Here is a 6903-nt window from a genome sequence, read left to right as displayed (position 1 = left end):
ACACAAAAGTACCAATATTTCCAAACACCTAAATTAGCTAAAAATTTAGGAAATGTTACAAAACTATATTTTTTAGAATTTTAGAGAATACTTTAAATATTGGCTGGTTATTTTTTACACAGTGACGTCATATAGGCAATGGCATAATACTTCTAACATACACTAGGTCACGCGTCAATGGTGAGCGCACTGAGTATTGTGTATAGGAAAACGGGCAGTACCGTAACTACAGTATGTATGGCCTACTACTAGTATATAAAGTAAATCCGAACTGGTTTGCTGAAGGTCGAATTCCGCAGGCCACGCCGCGCAAGATGTACAAATCAGCTCCCGGCGATACACTGCAGATCGCAGAATTGTGTGCATGGTTTACCACCACTCTGCCTAGCTATATAGTTGTGTACAATACTGTATGAGTTTCTTGTGAGTGCATGTCCATCTTAATAATAAGTCGGTTCGTACTTTTCATAAATTACTTTTTGAATCCTAACTATCGTGACTGAGGATATCTTGCAACTACGTGAAGCTCGTCTGGCAAATTCTTAATGACTAAATTCGCTTCACGTAATGAGTAAGTCGTACTTGATTGGTCAGTTTTACCTCCGAGTAATGAAAAACTCTAACATGATTGGTCAATTTGGCTCCACGGAGCAAAAAGTCAGCTACGCGTAGCAGCTCCACGTTGTGGCGGTTGCGGCCTACCATATCAGTATCCCATATGATATTTCTATTGTAAGAAAAATCACAGGTTTCGTTTAAATTAACTACCTGGAAATTAAATTAACTAATTAGTGAGGACCGGTATTTTGCTGTGGATATGTTTAACTGCAATTTTGATGTAAAACATTTGAAATCCGCTGTAAAAATTTTGATAATATTCAACTCTTTGAGAAAATTATTTTATAAAGGAATGCTGGTAAAACCAGGTGCAATACAATGTACATTATTGACACACTATCACTCTCTTTATCTTCGTCAATAATAGAATAATCGATTTCAATCGAATTGAATACATGAGTTTGTAGTTGACTACTGAGCGACCTAAGCGATCGATTGCTAGCCAATCAGATAGAACTCCTTTTCTTGCGTTTAGTGAAATACCACTCGCCTGTCGCTCACTACCACTCGCCCGTCGCTCACCAACGGAGTATTAAATTTATATTTATCGTATAGGAAGTCGACACTGTGCCACATAGACTTTATATCATCGTGAAAATTTAAGCATATAATATTAATAAATCGCAACTTCATTTTATCTGCTTAAAACATTAATGTGTATTATAATAGAGCTACCATTATTTATATTGTTGAATTCTCAAGCGCATAGAGACAATTAATACGAGCGTCCTATGATACATACACAATACATAAAATCGATTTTGATTTCGGCCACGTGCTCTCTGTCGTGGTTTCCCGCATGTTGGCGGAAGTTGTATTACGAACTGCATCTGAACTCCATTTTGAAGTAAATGCTTTTGACAAGGTATTGGAATGTTCCAGTTTGCATCCAAAATCCACATTAGACCTCTAATTTTATTTACGAAATCAAAAGGTTAGATTATCATAACAACAAAGCGGTAATCTTTTGTGGGGTCTAATGTGAAAATTACATTAAAAAATTACAGTTTTTACAGAATTCATTTCCACATAATTCCAACAAGAAATGTCTTTAAAAAGACAACGCCATGGATGCAGATCATGTTTCATAATTTTACATTGCAAGTACTTTGAATGCTAGTAAATTTGAATGTTTGGTACAACTAACCGGGTGCGAAATATTGGCATTTATTGGTAAATACCACCAATGACATACTAGGAAATACTAGTACTCAAAATTTTCATGCTGAAAGCGGAATTGAAAAATGTGTGCTAAATAGGTCTACATATTTTAATTCATACCTGAACAAATGGCTTTTATTGAAATCACATCCTCTGAGTTTTACAACAATAGGGATTTCATATCAACCAAGTTTCATGACAATCCAACTATCTATTATCAGTAACTTTAACCTTGATATGACCTTGATGGTTTCCACAATCTGACAATCTATACTCAATTCACCTTGGATGACCTTGACCTGACATTCAACATTTTCCGCTTACTAACTCATCATGTCCATAACCCCCATAACAATCTGTCATTTTACCTTTTCTGTGTTTTACCATTTACCAATATTTAGTAAATTACAGTTAAAATCCATTAAAAGCATGGTATTTTATTTAAGATATATTTATTTACAATGTATAGTTTACTGGTAGTTACAATCTACCCCAATTACTGGTATTTACCCTCCCCCTGACGACTAGTGTCACTCCCAACATCAATTATTGATGGCAGTAGTGGCACCTGCACTGTTTATACCCAGCTTGTTTCCTTGTTTGGTCAGATCAGGGAATGGTCACTCAGATTAATGCTCATTATTATTGTTGAATTAGTGGTCACACTTGTTGCAGCTTATCAGTAGCCTGGATCAGCAGGAGTGCAATTGTATACTTTTTCATAGAGCAATGATTGTTCAAAATGTTTAATGTCAAATGGTTCCTAAAAACCTTATTTGTGAACGGCTTTCCATCGTTGAAAAAACAAAATGTATGTTTAATATATTAATTATTTCATTAATAGCAATTTCCCAAGTTTCCATCCATAAATAACCACAGAGCATTATCTGTTTACAAAATAAGTGTTTATTTCAGATTTCCAATTATAGCCATGTTATCAGTATTATACTGATACTGTATACTGATAAGAGGCCAAATCCAGTAGTCCCTGGCAACCCAGTCTGCATGTGGCTCAGTCGCAAACATACACGACAGAAACCGGCTGTGAAGGAGCCTATATGCACGTAAACAACTTTAATTCTTATTATAAAATCCGTTTTTGAGTATAATGGGAAAAAAACTCAGATACCATGGATGGATACTGACTATATATTTAGAGAACTTTGCCTACTAGGAACTGCATTGAAACATAATGGGATAGGTGGAAAACAATTGGACAAGTATTAATTCAAAAGAAAATATCCTATTTTGGCCAAAATTTAACCAATTTGAATATGTTGGGTGTCAATCTGGACTGAAAATGAGCCATTCGCCAGATTTCGTTGATTACAGCAAATTTCATCCATAAACAAAAAACTTATTCAGCACATTTCATATCTACCTAAACTCTTTAACAACCTCATCCTTTTTTCTGAAAATAACCACATTTTGAAGGTTATCACAAGAAACTCATGCATATGCAAAATGAAGCAATTCCCTATTGCTAACTTGGTAAACTGCACACTTGTAGCCCAATCTCGTACGTCATAGCACCCAGTTTTGGTTTGTTGTTTCAAAATATTGCAATTACACATTAATTCTTTCAAATATAAAACGCTAAAACCCAAATCTAGAACAATCGAACATAGCTGATCATTATATTTATAAAGATATAGCAAACTTTCCATGATAGAGATTCGACCCAAGATAAATTACACCTAAATTGAGTGTCAATTCAGTATTATACCCGCACGGCGGGAAAAAAATGGCGTATATAAGATTGAAATAAATTCTCTACCTTCTATACTAGATCAATTGTGACGCAAGTTGTTATCAAAAATTATTATGATAGATGTACAGTTAATATTCATATATTCCATTACCTATCTGATGGTACAGTTTTTACACAGAAAATATTTATTTGAAAAACCTGCCACTCGGCTTTTTCCGGAAAGGTCACAGGGCTGCCGTGACCTGTGCAATAATTACAATTACAATTTTTCTTATTCTAACAGCAAGCGTTTCTAAAATGCAGTATGGCGAAATGTGGTGTATCTTAGGGTATTTAAATAAAGGACATAAAGGCACTTAATTTAATGCCCACGTTGCCAGATGGGCGCTGACATTACAGCGTTTAGACAGGGTGTCTGGAAAAGGGACCTTTGGCATTTGTTTGAAACCTTTTCCACACGTTCGTGCTATTTATGCATATAACGGCCAATCTATCTTTACAAAAATGCGTCATTTTTATGTAAACAAAAGGCTAAATATAGCATTATGAGATTTATATTTTATTATTACAATCGTCTGTGCAACTGCCCCCGTGGTCTAGCAGTACAGATCTCCAGATCTCGAATCGTAATCATCTTTACAACATAACTCAAGAACTACAGAACCTGCAAAAGTATATCTGTGATATTTGAATTCTTCTACACACTCGCTATGAAATGATCAATGCAATTTTGCCCATGCTTACTACCATTCGCAAGATGCTGTGAACTACCAAATCGCAATAGTTTTAAATTGTTGCTAACCTTAAGGGATGGGGTATGAGCGTTTGGACAGTATTTTTGTGGGAGATGAGAGCACACCAGAGATATCGAATTGCATTCTGAATACGAAGAATGTCCTGATGATATCAAATAATTTTGATTTTTTGAAATTTGTAATGTAATATACATTTTATGGTTAATAATCAAAAATTGATATTGTTGATATTTAACAGTCCTCGAAGTAAATTTTATAAATCTGATGATGTGTACTTAAAGTGTATGTAGCTGGGATGAAAAGCCGACGATCAATTGAAAATTTTGACCTTTCGTATTGAAGATATGGATTTTCCCAAAAAAACACCCAAAAAATTAGGTCTTTTGGGAAAAAATGTATATCTTCAACATTTTCAACATTTTCAATTGATCGTCGGCTTTTCCTCCCAGCTACATACGCTTTAAGTACATATCATTAGATTTTTAAAGTTTACTTCGAGGACTGTTATATATCAAAAATTTTAAAAATATCAAATTTTAATAATTTGTCATAAAATTTGTATTGTATCGCGAATTTCAAAAAATGAAAATTATTTGATATCAGAAGGACTTTCTTCGTATTCAGAATGCGGTTCGATATGTCTGATGTGCTCTCATGTCCCAGAATAAAATACTGTCGAAACGCTCATTCCTCATCCCTTAATAGGTATTTTTTCGTCACAACACGACAGCTACGTTTTGTTTTCTTAGCAATATTCACTGAGTTCTTTCAGCTTCATCCAGGTAACACGATCGATCTTATTGTAAATGGAGTTAATTGTCACACATTTTCCGAGTCCCTGGTCGCTCCTCCTACGCCATACATAAATTCGCACAGTCCCATTTCCCTATTTTAAATTTTAAAAAAGAGGGTAGAGGCAGAGGTGGTTTCGAACCCACGCCGCACAGCGTCATCGCCCCGATATCTTAATGACAGAAATCCCCATGGTAGGTTGAATCCACCGCCAAAATTGGCCATTTTGTATCGACCTGTTTACTAGTTTTGAGTCGCATAATAGGCCGAAGGACATCTGACTAAGGCTACTGACAATAGCCCTGATTAGCTCGGTGACTGACCTCGCTGTGTGTCAGTCGAGCATAGTACACCATAGGTCATATTCTTTTAGACTACTTCCACGATTGGCCTATACACTGCGCTATATAATTCGGCACATATAAATCAGAAATATTGTCAGTTTTTGACTCAAGACGCAAGCTACTGTCTCAAGACGCAAGCCAACGACTATCATATCTGTTCAAAATATATATTCATGTGCAAGGAAACACACTGGTTTCTTTATACGAAATCATTTACGGGAGATATTCATCATTTTCTACACCGGTATCCAAAGATTTTCTTCTCATATCAAACTCGTGCATAGCAAATTCACGTGTATCGATCCCGGGTATTTATTTTAGTATCTCTGCTGACAAAGTAATTATTAGCCAGGCGATGTCGGTGTGCGCCGCAACTAGCCGCTTTCGTGGCTACTTCTAGCGCGCTAATCCGTTCGGTCACATGACTTATTGGTAGCCATCATAGCAATTCTAACTTATCGGGTATAGGATTAACAATATCATGACAAGCAAAGACAGAAAACGTACCATCTTTTGGAATTTTATCGGCTTAAAAACATTAATGTTTATTATAGTGTTAAATTGGGTATTCTCCGTGCTATGGCTATATTGCGCAATACACGTGTTCGTATGTCTTACGAACTGCATCCGAACTCGAATTTGAAGCTGACAGAAGTATGTGTTTTGATAAGGCATTGGATTGTCCCATTTGCACCAAAAATCCGCATAGAACCCCTAAATTTATTTACGAAATTAAAAGATTATCATAACAACGAAACGGTAAGTTAATTTTGGTGGGGTTCTTTAAAATTTTTACTGTCTTTTCTTTTTTTTCAGTCTTCATTTTCACTAGATTAAAAAAATGGCCTACCTATACAAAATACTCTACCTTCTATACGAAATCAATCGTTATAATAGATGTATAGTTTACGTATTATTCATTTATTCCTTTACCTATCTGACATTACAGTTTTTACACAAAAAATATTTATTTGAAAAACCTAACACTTGACTTTTTCCGTAGTTTATGTTCAAGTGCAAGGAACCAAATCTGGTTTCTTTATACAAACTCATTTACGGGAGATATTCATCATTTTGTACCCCGGTATCCAAAGATTTATCGTCTGAATATCAATCGTGCATAGCACATTTACGTGTATCGATCCCGGGTATTCATTTCAGTGTCTCTGGCTGTATAATGTAATTATTAACCGGGCAATGTCGGTGTGCGCTGTGTATAACGAGTCTATATATCGCGTACCAACAGGCCGGTAAAAACCAATAAAGTTACAGCTTTTACAACAAATTACAGCTGTTATGAGTCTTTATATAGCGTTAATTGTTATTAAAAGCATTATTATTAAAAATGTGTTTATTATTATTATGATATGAATATTATATAGATTTACGATCCAAGTCGTTATCCCTGTTCTTTGACATCTATGGTTCAATGCAGAGGTACCACCTGAATGTACTAGTGCAGTGCAATATATTCAAAAATTGTTTTAACCTATTGCTATGGCAATAATCCTGTGACATCGTT

This window comes from Amphiura filiformis, chromosome 4, assembly GCF_039555335.1.
Source record: "Amphiura filiformis chromosome 4, Afil_fr2py, whole genome shotgun sequence".
In the NCBI taxonomy this organism is placed as follows: Eukaryota; Metazoa; Echinodermata; class Ophiuroidea; order Amphilepidida; family Amphiuridae; genus Amphiura; species Amphiura filiformis.
The sequence above is the reverse complement of the archived record's forward strand: the minus strand, read 5'-3'. Positions refer to the sequence as shown.